Source organism: Patagioenas fasciata, chromosome 7 (genome assembly GCF_037038585.1).
Source record: "Patagioenas fasciata isolate bPatFas1 chromosome 7, bPatFas1.hap1, whole genome shotgun sequence".
In the NCBI taxonomy this organism is placed as follows: Eukaryota; Metazoa; Chordata; class Aves; order Columbiformes; family Columbidae; genus Patagioenas; species Patagioenas fasciata.
The window spans coordinates 4,825,923-4,838,560 of record NC_092526.1 but is presented as its reverse complement, the minus strand read 5'-3'; the positions used below and the strand labels follow the sequence as shown (position 1 = coordinate 4,838,560).

General features: G+C 41.2%; 1 protein-coding gene across 2 annotated transcripts in view; it reads left to right on the top strand.

Annotated features, from left to right (window-relative positions):
- The window catches only part of ARHGAP15 (Rho GTPase activating protein 15), a 324,812-nt gene that overhangs the window by 282,922 nt on the left and 29,252 nt on the right, over positions 1–12,638 (top strand). The window lies entirely within an intron of this gene.

Sequence of the window (12,638 nt, the reverse complement as noted above, 5' to 3'; positions counted from 1 at the left end):
TTTTTCTTTTGCATTGTTTAGCTGTAGATGCCCAATGTTCTGCACAATTTCTAATTTCCTGGAATTCCCTTTGCTTTTATTTTTTTTTTCTTTTATGGCTTTTATGAACACACTATTGGCTGTTTGTGCCTAATTAGACCTTGTATAATGTGACACATCTATCTTGTGAGTTTATGGACACAAAGCTGAGGTCTAGCTGAGCCGGCTCCAAGTCATAACTTCAGAAGAATCAGTGTGGCAGTTTTAAGTCACCAAAGGGCTCCTCTATACATGGGGATTCTCCTGTGGCTTTAAGGTCATTTTTCACTTGTAGAGCCATGCAGTTTTACTGTGGCTTCTGGGAACAGGCAAAGATCAGAAAATCTTTGTATGCATCCTGTTTCTTGATCAGTTTGTGCACTGGGAGGGCTATGTAGTGTGCTCCTTTTCATAAATAATAATGCATTTACTTACTGTTCATTACACACCCCTCTTTTATTTGTAAATACATTTACTGTAGTGGTGAAGTATTTGTGATGGAAACAGCAGGGCTAGCTGTATCCCATGCAAAAAGAAAAAAACATGACAAGCTTACCTGACTAAATCCTTTTTCATTATTGCTGATTGTGGTGCAATAATTAGACATAATTAGGGAACTATGTAACAGTGTGGAGGTAGAAATTAGAGGCTGTACCAGAAAGAAGGATGAGATACTGTTATGAAGAATAAGTTATCAATAGAAATACAAATAATATTTTGTATTCAAGTACTGTTGCAACTGAAGTACTGGAAGTATAGGCAGAGGTAGATTTCAATAATATCGAAGTTTGTTATTTAACACAAATCAACTTTATTTTTCAGAACAGACTTGCTTAGGTCCATAGTCTCTCATTTTCTGCAAGAGCCTGATCTTGAGCTCTATCATAAGTCAACTAAAAACTGAAACACTTGAAAAAAATGCCATGGAAGTTACAAGTATTCTGTGATTTCATATTTTTTTAATGTATAAACAAATAACACCAGCACTAAAATAGGGTGGGTAGTTGGGTTGGATTATGCTTCCTGTTTTTAAGCTGTCCATTCAGCTTTCACGTTCAGTACGTCAGAAAGTACCAAAACTACCCTGCGAAGTCCACCATGCAATGGCATGACTGGGTTATCTCTCACATTTGAGTTCACCATAGCCAGTCACTCAGTCATCTCTATTGACACAGCAATACTGACTTCCACCAGACAGCCACCTCGATATTTGTCTTCACACATAAGGCGTACCCATGTAGAGGCAATGCATCACATATTTATTTGACTTCATTTTTTGCTGATGACTCACGCTGACTGCATGATGGTGCTTTTACAGGTATAAGGAGAGTTATTTTATCACTTTCCATAGTAACTCCCATGTCCAGTAAAATGCAAAAGTAATAAGATTCTGCACCTTACCCATATGCCAGGTAATAGATTTGTTGCTACTGAATGGATCTTTCACTCTGTGATTTTTTTTTTCTAATTTTTTATTTTGGAGTATGAGGTGTATTTGAAGGAAAGAGAAACACAGGCAAGCAAAGAGGAAAGTGAGACAAAGGAGACAGTTACAATGAGAATTGGGAGGATTAGGGAGAGATTTACGTGAAGATGACCATGAGATTTGTGTGCAAATAAGTGGTTCGCCCACTTTTGTATTTCGAGGCTTGCATGATGGTTGTGTACGTGAATCCTAGGTGTATTTTTGCAATACCCTTTGCTAAGCAAGACAGGCAGGTCTGAAAGAGTCCCTCTCACAGAGGACAGTGCCCAGCCCCATAAAGTTTAGGAGGTGATTTATTACAGCTCATTACCAGGTCATTGTGATGAATGACCGTAGCCCAGGGCAAGAACTGCTCACCTAGGGCACACATACACTCAAAGGGGAGAAAAACAGAGGTCTAAAGCCTCCACACTTGCTAAGCTTGTCCTTCCAGGTGTGGTAGCACCTTCCTGATCACAAACGTGCATAGACTCACATTGAGCCCATTAGTGTCTGATCTACCTTCTTCTTACAACTAGGATATCAAACTTTAATTCCAATAAAGACCATACTAGACAGCAAAACATTCAGAGGAGAGGGAAACCTCCCAGCCATACTGTCAGGCTCTGGGGAGCTAGGGAGGTCTCACAGCTCACTGTCACTACTGCTTATCCCATTGATGTTAATTAGTTCATTGCTTCTCAAGTAAGAGATATCTGGGTCATTGGTCCATTTGAACAACAGGGAGCCTTTATAGATACACACGCGGTCCATCCTGTCCACAAGTTCAAAATCGGTGGATACCATATTGCAGAAATAGTATTTGCTCTTTTCTTTTCCCCTCCTGCCATGCCTTAATAAAGATCTATACAGAGCTCAGTCACTGTTATTCCAGTTGTAAAGAAATCAGGAGAAGATGTTCTTTTTCTCCTTTTCACACTGTTCTCCACAGGAGTGAGGACAGCTCATCTCTCCTCCATGTTTTTGCCTTTGGTTCAACTGCCTAACCTGTATCCCCTTTAAAATGCAAGAAAATAACACAGGGATGCGATCACTATTTTGAACAGCCTTAAGTTGCTTTAAAAGGAGGAGCGTACGGTGCAGCTGCTTTACTGCCTCTGTGCATGACTCTAGATATGCCTCCATCATAATTTTATCACTTGTTGTCTATTAACTGTGAAGATCAGGGAGGAAACGGGCATTTATATACTCACTTCATCCTTTCTCGTGTCGGTTTTGTACGTCCCTTCCTCTCACCCTGCTTACAGAGACAATGCCACAGAAACAGCGGCAGGGATTGCAGCTCATGCATTGTTCCAAGAAGAGCAGAATGAGCATTTCCAGTGAGGACACAATAAATCTTTTGCTGTGCTCTCATTTATAGCACGCATGGTGCAAAAGCAGGTTAGATAAGGACCCAATGATGTGACTTTATTCTTTTTCTGTTTGTCCTTTACACTTTGTAATCGGAAAGGGGTGAAGATGATGCACCAAAAACAGAGGGAGAAAGCCAGGTGCACAAGTTCATATGCCATCTCAAAGAGGGAGGGAGCTTAAATTGCAGCCAACTGGGAAATTTAGGTGCACAAACTTAAAACTAATAGTAAACTATCCACATACGATTTTTTGGCAAAGCCAAGACCCCCTCCATTTGTCCAGAGTCGTATAGCGTGTGAATGGCTTTGCACGGGAAATGATTCTGAACTTTGCAAATAGCTTTTATTATAGCTCCTCTGTGACACTGCTAGAAAACAGATTAGATCATAGCTCATTTCTCTTTTATTATTCTGACAGTGATTTCATTTGTTCAGAACTTCCATTTTGCTTTTAATATCTCATATGCGGTCACATTTTGGGAGCTTTAGGATGTGTTGGTTCTGTATTCAGTGCTACATGTCTCTCACCTTAGCCAACTCATTACAGAGAAGCATCCTCCCTAAATAACAAATATTAACAAACATGTATGAACTTCAGATGATACAATCCCCAATTCATTTCCTGGGCTATGTCACTGCCAAAGAAGGATCAAATAAGGAGCCTGCCTTATCCCTAAAATAAAGCATGTTAGTGTGGGAAAAGTCTTTTGTTTTATACCTACAAGGGGGAAAATATATTAAACCCTGACCATGCACAAAGAATAGAGCTGAGAGTCCTCAGCTAAAACTGAAAAAATAAAAGTATTTGATAGCCCAAACCAAGCACTTCAGCCAGCCCCTCTCTTCTGCAATACCTTACATGTCTGCCCTTTAAAGTCCACGGCATTTGCACTGCACTGTTAATATGCTCTCAAAACAAGCGTGGCTGGCCCAAAGTCCATTTTAAGGCTTGGGGGGTTTTTGTGTGGGTTTTTTTTGTGTGTTTTCCCTTTTGTTAGGTTTTGTTTCGTGTTTTTTTTGTTGTTGTTGTTGGTTGGTTGGTTTGGTTTGGTTTTAGCAACATAAAGTCATTGTCCCCTGGTTCTTTCCCTCCCACCTACATGATGCTGCCAGAGAGGTCTGACCCAGGATTAAGTCCTCCCCACTGGTCTCCAAGCATGACAGTGACCCTTTTGTACCGCTGTTTGTTGGGATTGCCTGGAACAGACTCCAGCCTGCTCTGAAGTTATGTCGGGCAACCATCCAGCAGAAAGCTGTTCATTAGAAAAGCCTAAAGGTCATTTTTGCACATACAATATCTTTCTAACCCAGTCTATAGACAGTAATTTATGATTTAAACCTAAAGAAAAACTCTAACTAAAATTGAATGCAGTATAAATAAATACCAACAGCCTGCAACAAAAAAAATATTGTGCAGATCTATACAGTTAACCAATTTTTGGAAGTAGTATCGCAGCAAAGATCTCTATCATTTTATTTTATACATGTTCAACTGTGACATTATGATGTTGTTTTTTTCATCTTATGTCTGGATCCTTTACCTACAAAAGCCAGCTGAGGGTTTATTTCTTTTTTTCCCCTTGGACTGTAGGAAGCTTTATTTCTGTGACGGCAGATATTTTAAAATATATTTTAAACGTTTTCTATTATTTTCTCCTTCTGCTCCCCACACATGTTAAAATCCATTCATAGCAAGGGGCTGCAAAAGAAGCTGGAAACGGTTATGTCCTTTTTTTCTGGGGCTTGTTTTCTTTGTGAGCCTGCGAGTACATCCCATTTGTATTTGTGTGTGTGTGTGTACGTGCACAGGCTTAGTCCTCAGGTGGAACTGTGGTTCCTGTGCTTTCGTTCTCGAAGCTGTTATTCTGGAAGGGAATGGAGGCAGCTGTGTTTACAGCTCAAGTCTTGGCATACATTTACCAGAATCTATTATTCATATCGTTCAGTATCAGGGAGAGATCTCAGGCCACCTGTCTATCTGACAAATTCACCCTTTTGTGAGCTTTCTGTTCATAGCAAATTATGTTCACATTGATGAATTGAGTTTTTATGAGCATTGCTAACTAACATTCTCACAGAAGGCCAGGGGCAATAGACTGCAAGTGTTTCTGGTCCACAAGTAAATGTTAAAAAGAAAAAACTGCCAGTATTTAAAGACAATTTGCCATGGAGGGGTAGTTAAAATATTTGGCGAAGCCTTGATATTTATAAATTCAAGAATGTCTATGAATTAGTACAAATAGTATGCTTACAACAAATAAATAATAATAATAATTCTGTACTGCCCCCTGTGCTTGTGGAGGCTCTTTAGTATCCTGGGTATTAACAGGTGATCAAAGATTTTAACAAATACTTCCTGGGGCTTAAAACAAGGTAGGAATCATTTAGTTTTGCAAAGGAAACCTTCCCTTGAAAATTGTGCAGTCAAACCAGTGGGACAAAGCCAAGTAAAAATGAGAATGGTGATTTACCTGGTCTTTTCACCATGGCACTGGAGGACAAGCCACCAGCCATGGGAGCAGCTACACCCTATAGATCACAAGATCTGTAGTTATAGATCAAAATATTTCCATAACAAGAGATTTTTATCAAGATGTGTTGGGACAACATTCCCTATGCTGAACCCAAATTCCTTGTGCCCTTCCCTGACCCAGCCCTTTGGTAAAGGAAGACAATGTCAGGGATGGAGTGTGACCCACCTCTGAGAGCAAACGCTGGTGAGATATATGGCAAGCTTGCAGGTACAATAAATAAATAGATAAATAAATGCTCATCTACATCAGGTAAACATCTTTACTAAAATACAATGCACCTAGTGCCATTAAATATGCCTTAGGGATGAAGTGGCCCAGAAGCTTTTCATGTCTTGGTGTATTTGGAGGATAGCGTGGATACAACAGGGTAAGGATGCTCTTAGGAGCCCAAAAAAAGAGGATGGCAAAGTTGTTTCGGTGAGAGACCTGATGCTGTATTGTGTGATCAAATTACCAATGGGAAAAAAACATTAAAAATAAGGAACATATAAAGCTTTTGAAAGGAAAAACAGTTTCAAGGGAAAAACATTTCCAAGGGAAAAGTGATGCTGAAGAGTCACTGCTTAAGGTATAGAGGAGAAAAACAGGAGTGAAGGAGTCACCTGGCCATGAGAACTGGACCACCTTCACCACATCCCATCAGGATGCAGAACAGCATCCCTTCACATCCCATCCCACATCCTGCTGGGACGCGGTGCAGCATCCCTTCCCACCGCATCCTGCCGGGATGCAGCATCACATCCCTTTGCACCCCTTCCTGTTGGGATGCAACGTCGCATCCCTTCTCACCCCATCCTGTTGGGATGCGGCACCGCATCCCTTCTCACCCCATCCTGTTGGGATGCATCACTGCATCCCTTCGCACCCCATCCTGTTGGGATGCAGTGCCACATCCCTTCACACCTCATCCTGTTGGGATGGGGCGCCTCATCCCTTCGCACCCGATCCTGTTGGGATGCGGCGCCCCATCCCTTTGCACCCCATCCTGTTGGGATGCGGTGCCTCATCCCTTGGCACCCCATCCTGTTGGGATGCAGTACCACATCCCTTCACACCTCTTCCTGTTGGGATGGGGTGCCTCATCCCTTCGCATCCGATCCTGTTGGGATGCGGCGCCGCATCCCTTGGCACCCCATCCTGTTGGGATGCAGTGCAGCATCCCTTGGCATCCCATCCTGTTGGGATGCGGCGCCGAATCCCTTGGCACCCTATCCCATTGGGATGCGGTGCAGCATCCCTTGGCACCCCATCCCGTTGGGATGCGACACCTCATCCCTTCGCACCCCATCCTGTTGGGATGCAGCACTGCGTCCCTTCATATCCCATCCCACCAGGATGCGGCGCCGCATCCCTTTTGCACCCCATCCCGCCGGGATGCGGCGCCGCATCCCTTCGCACCCGCGGCGACGCCGCCTCCCGCCCGCTCCACTCCTCGAGCTGCGAGAGCGTGGCAGCCCTGCCTGTTGTTTTGATAGGTGCGAATGGAGCGGCTGCCCCTCGCGAGCTATATCTGCCGTTTCCAAATCTGTACCGCCGGAGAAACAGGTTGCGCAGCGTGGCCTGCTGATCTGCGCCTGCCTGGCCAGTAGCGTGGACATAAGGAGCACTGCTGTTCCCGTCTTCCAAAGTTTCGAGTCGAGGCAGAGGGTGATAAATGCGGTGGGTTGGCTTTCAGTGCATCAGTCAAAGCGCCAGTTTGGGAGACCTTTTCTGTTGGGAGGCTCGGGATTTTAATTTCACATGTGCCAATCAGGTTGTCAAGCGCTTTGGTAGACCCACCATTTTGTCAACCGGGAGCGCGGCGCGAGTTTAAGTGTAGCTGAGATTCAAGCTGGTCATCCCTTAATGGGAGAGCGTTGTTCTGCTTTTCCTATTTTAACCCGTGCGTCTGCTAGGTATCTTCAGCAGTGTCAAACAGATTTGTAGAACTGGTGATTAGTTGCCCAAAGAGCATAATATATGCATTATTAATTATAGAAGGTAAGTTTGGCTAATTGTCATTTCTATACAGTAGCACTGCACGACGATACATTTTAACAATCTATAAATAATTGATAATTTTTTTTCTTTCATCTTCCTTCCTAGTTTGCATAAAACTAATGACTTGGTAAATGTTACTCACTTCAAAATATTCCACTGCTCCTATGAAAATTAAACTAACACTGTAACCTTAGCAAATAAGGAGATTCTCTTTTTTTTTTTCTTATTGTAGGTTAAAAAAAAAAAGAGGAAATATAATGCTTCCTTGTATCAAAAAATCTGAGTCTGTGAAAACCAAATTAAAATCACGCATAATATAAAATAATTGAGTAATAAGGGGACTACTAAAATAAACAGATTTGACTTTTAAAGGATCAAAAAAAAAATTCAGGAAAGTTGTGATTTTACTCTTTAAGTCTTTAGAGCGGTCAGAAGCGGTATTTTCTAAGCTTTAAACAGGATAAGACTATGACACACACACAAAAAGATAGATCAAGGAAGCCTTCAGTGTGAAGTGGTAGTATTTTCAATACTTATCAAATAACTGCATGCATAATCCCATAAATCAGGTTAGCTGAAGACTCAAAATTCTTCTTAAATGAGGTGTTTGGGTATAGTTTCTGGCTGCTTTGTTAATATGATTACAGTACCTTGCTGGTTCCCTGAAATGAAGGATTTGCCGTATCAAAAGTGCAGTCCTTTTCTGAGTTCTCTGTTATTTCTACAAATCCACAATCTGTCAGTCTACAGTATTATTGCACTGGAGCTTAGTCTCTAATTTTCACTGCAACCGAACACATTCCCAGAGTTATTGATGACACTAGAATTTCACATTTATTTGGTGTGCACTACGTTGTCTTAAAAAAAACCCAACCCAACAAACCAGCAAAAGACCCACAAACTAAGTACTGTCTACAGTATCAATATGTTGTCATTTATACCTACATGGATACTTACATATGCTTCATTATAATAATAATAAAAAAACAGGTTGTAAGGACTGCCTCTGTGACCTTTTTTCTCATTTTAACCCTACTGATATGTCACCCATGGCAACCTTAAACCGATTTTAATAGAGTCTATCCTATTATTCATTTAAATTGAGGTGCAAGAGCACTTAGACCAGAGAAATTTGCATTCAGCAAATGGGGATTTGATGAGCAAAAATGATAAGATATATGTTGTATAACATGCCCTATTTTGCCAGCAAATAAACAGCTCTTGAAATTGATAAACTTCAGAATATTTTATCTTCAAATGTTTATACATAAATGATTAAAATGCATTAGCAATTCTGCTTTTGAAAAAAAACATATTGGGAAAACAACACAGTTGTGTTGCTTAAATTTGTAATTAACAAATTTATTACTAATTCTGTTCAGTTCTTTAATATGCTGCATTCCTGAAGAAGAACATTAATACACAATGGCAGAAAGAAGCTAATTTTAAGACTTTGGAGAAATGAATGTCTTTTAATGCTGTGTGTTTCTCTTATCTACATGCCACATTATTGTAATAAGTACATTCAGGAATAATTTCTTTTCAAATATTTTTACAAATCTTGCTCTTATTTGCATGCAAGTAAGTTGTCAGCTTAAATCTTTGAAATGCAAAATATATCTCATTTCTATATTTCATCAAGGAGCCTTTCATGTTTAATAAATTACAACTTAGATCCTCCAAGACTTTGTTTTTCATTAACTAAAAGCAAAAGGATACATTTAAAATCTTAATCACAACCTGCAAGGGTATTTGCATGTTGCTGATATTTGTCTTGATGGGACTTTTAATATTTGCAAACTAATCAGGATAGCAAGGTTATACCAATAATTTCTTCAGACAATGAAAGTTTCTGTATTTTAGGCTTTATTAACAGTATGTGCAACTTGGGTACAACTTTTAATGCCTCAGCAGCGATGCGATAGAGAAATGCACGCAGATCACTTCCGACGAGAGAACGTAAGGGCAGCGGTTCTGAGCCCTCCTAAGCGACGCTCAGATGATTTTTACATCTGGATTAGGACGGGAGAAATGGTTCCTGTTTGATCAGGCGTTGGGCAGGATCGTTAACGAGACAGAACAAGTCAGGTAAAACCCCTCCACCCCGATACCCAACACAGACTTGCAGCCAGTAGGAGCTGACGAGCATCTGTCTCCTGTGCGATTTGACCCTCAGTTTAGCCTGGAGTTTTAATAAACATCCGAGTTCATCCCGCAGAAGGGTCTACTGCTGGTCGCTGTGTAATAAGGTGGGTCATCTCATCTTATCAGAGACAGAAATCCTGACAGCTGGCACTATTTCCTGATCCCGGTGGTCCCTGGGGACAGCAGCAGTATGGCGTTACAAGAAAAGGCAAACTTTTGCTGAACTTGCTGCTCCAAGACCCTCCGTTAATCTTTTCAAGATCAAAAAAAAAAGGAAAATAGAAAAAAAAAAACCAACACCCTGAAACGATTCAAAATATGCAACTAATATCGTGTAGTTAAACTGATGTAGCATGCATGTTGTTTTGCAAGCTAACAGGTTAAATATGGCTTTGCCTGAAGATTCCCATCAAATTTCGTTTTTATAGAGAAATCTCTGAAAGCAGAAGGGGGTTGAGGGAGGGTGAGGTAAAAAGAAATAAATCATTGTAGTCTCAGGAACAGTAATCCTTGTTGAGGATTTTGGCTGATTGATATAAATAACATCGTCCCCGCCATCTGTCCGAAGAGGGACCTTTCCAGTTAGTGTTAAGCTGCAACGGCAGAATAATTAATGAATGGTGTCCTTTGTGCTGGTAATAAAGACAAGACAAATTATGTTATAATCCAACTGCTGCTCATTTGTCACAGCCAAATAAAATGTCAAATAAAAGTGAGGGGGGCACTGTGTTTGTTTAATGGACTGCAAGCTACCTGTTCGTATTGTTGACAGACAACTATAGTGCAAGTTGTGAATGCAGAAGGCAGGCAGCGAAACGCCGTGTATCGAATTCAGCATTTCTCTCCTTGTTTTTTTTCCAGGGGGTAGTGGGGAGGGAAGGAGGAGGGGGGAGAACGGTTCACCAGCTAGCATTAATGCAAGTTTTAATTATATAGCTATAATACCACTTTCCCCTCTGAGAAAGGTTGGTGTAGATTACATGGTGCAAAAGGAAATTGCAGAAAATAATAACTTCAAAACAGCCTCGCTACTGCGAATTTGTAAGAATTTGGTAGCGTTCTCATCTCTCGCATTTTCAGGACAGGCACATTCATCCAGTTGCTAGGAAAACCAAATAATGAAAACATAGCTGGGATTTAGCAAGTTCCACTGGGAATTACCTATGATAGAGGGCAGGGCTGCACTTCCTCAGAACATGCTCCTGCTGTAAAAATTCACAAACCTGGCATTCGTACAGGCATCTGTCGCTTGCTCTAATGCCAGTTCATAGTATACATACAAACATCTGCTTCCATGCACAAAGGGATACAGAACGCTTGACAGGTCTGTGTTAGCAGGGTTCGCAATGCCAGTTCTTTATGCAAAAACCCTAATGCTTCCCGTCAAGCCATTAGAAGTGATACAATCAGCCCAGGCCCCATTAAGCCATCAGTGTCCACCTGTGATAAAGATGGCCATTTGTTTTCTTAAAGCCCACTTAATGTCTGCTTAACTCAATTTGTCAGGAAATGTAGAACAATTTCCTCACAGCCTGAAATTTGGTAGTGGTTCAAAGTCAAAAGGCCAGGTCTAGTCTTATTCAAATGATATAATGAACAGTCTTCAAATCTAAATCTCCCTTGGGGAGATGCTGTTTACTTTTTTTTTTTTGAATGTTAGAAGGAGGGAAGAATAAAAGGAAGAATAAACTGTGTGCTTTTCTTTGATGACTAAAAATATTAAATCCTTTTAACCCCTTCATATGGGTCATCTGAGAAATGAACTTCTTTGCTTCCTTCTTTTGCTGGAGGTTAATATATTAAAGGTTAGATAAAGCAGAGCAAAAATATGAAAGACTGTTCACAAGATTATTTCCAACATATTTTAAAAGTCTCTTTTTAAGCATATAAATTTACAGCTTACCAAACTAAAATATATCTCCAGATTTCACCCTTCCCAGGACCTCTCCTGCAGCATCGCCAAGGGGCCCAATCCCACCTCTCAACGGCAATGCCAAGAGCATCGTTTGCAGCGAGCAAAGTGCAAGGGCATTTGAGAGCTTTAGTGGGCATTTTCCACGGGGAAAACAGACCACAGCTAAACAAACGTGACAGCCTACGGCCCCGACTTTACAATTGTTCTGAGAGAGACGGCTCCTGTTCAACATCCTAATTTTCATGTAAAGTGGAATCTGAGAAATGCTTTGCCACATCATCCCTGTACATCCTTCCACCCTGACACAGGTTTTCTCCATCCCAAAAAGCGATCCATCACCAGGTCCTCAACTGCTGTGTCAGTTTGCAGAATACGGGTGAGGACCAGAGGGATGCCAATCGAAGGCATCCTTGGCACGGGCACTGGGGGCACGAGGAAGCTGTGAAGAAGAGAGGAGCGGGGATTTCAGGAGCAAGTAGTGATGCCTTGTCATAATTCCACCCCTTTACACAACAAAAATAAGTAGCGATGGGCATCTACTGCTAAGTCTCCCCTTTGACCAAAAAAAAAAAAAGAGAATAGAAAAAAAAAAACTCAATACATAAAATATACAGGATTCCAGATTTCAAACACATACATAATCACGCACTGATAGGCTCAAGAAATTAAATTAAATGAGAAATAAATAAGAAGTAAATAAGTAAGAAATTAAATAAATAAGAAATAAATAATAAGAAATAAATAAGAAATAGTGACCTTATGATTGCTGCTTCTGTATCTGAAGACAATTTTTGAACGTGTGAGCAACTATTAGTGTTTCTCTGGAAAGGAGCGCAGGTCGAGCATCGCAGCGCAGTCTTTCTGCTGGTTGTAACTGCTGTTGGGGAGGTGCGTTACGGCCTCGAGTTGTGCATTTACAGAGAAAATATCACACCGTCCAGATGCTCAAGTTTGCTCTTTCTGTGCAGAGAAGCCCACTCAAGGCTGTAAACGGTGTATGAAATACCAGGGAAGAGCTCGGCATATTTTTCCGAGGCTTGGTAGAAGTTAGCGGTGAAGCACAATCGTTTCGGTCGGGTTCAGAATATCCATTAGCGACCAAAGTCCTAAGTCTAATTAACCCCCAAATTCGCCTGACAAAGCTCATTCCTCTTTTACGCCACCTAACCGGTTGTATGTACGCTGGGCATGCAGTACCTAAGTCA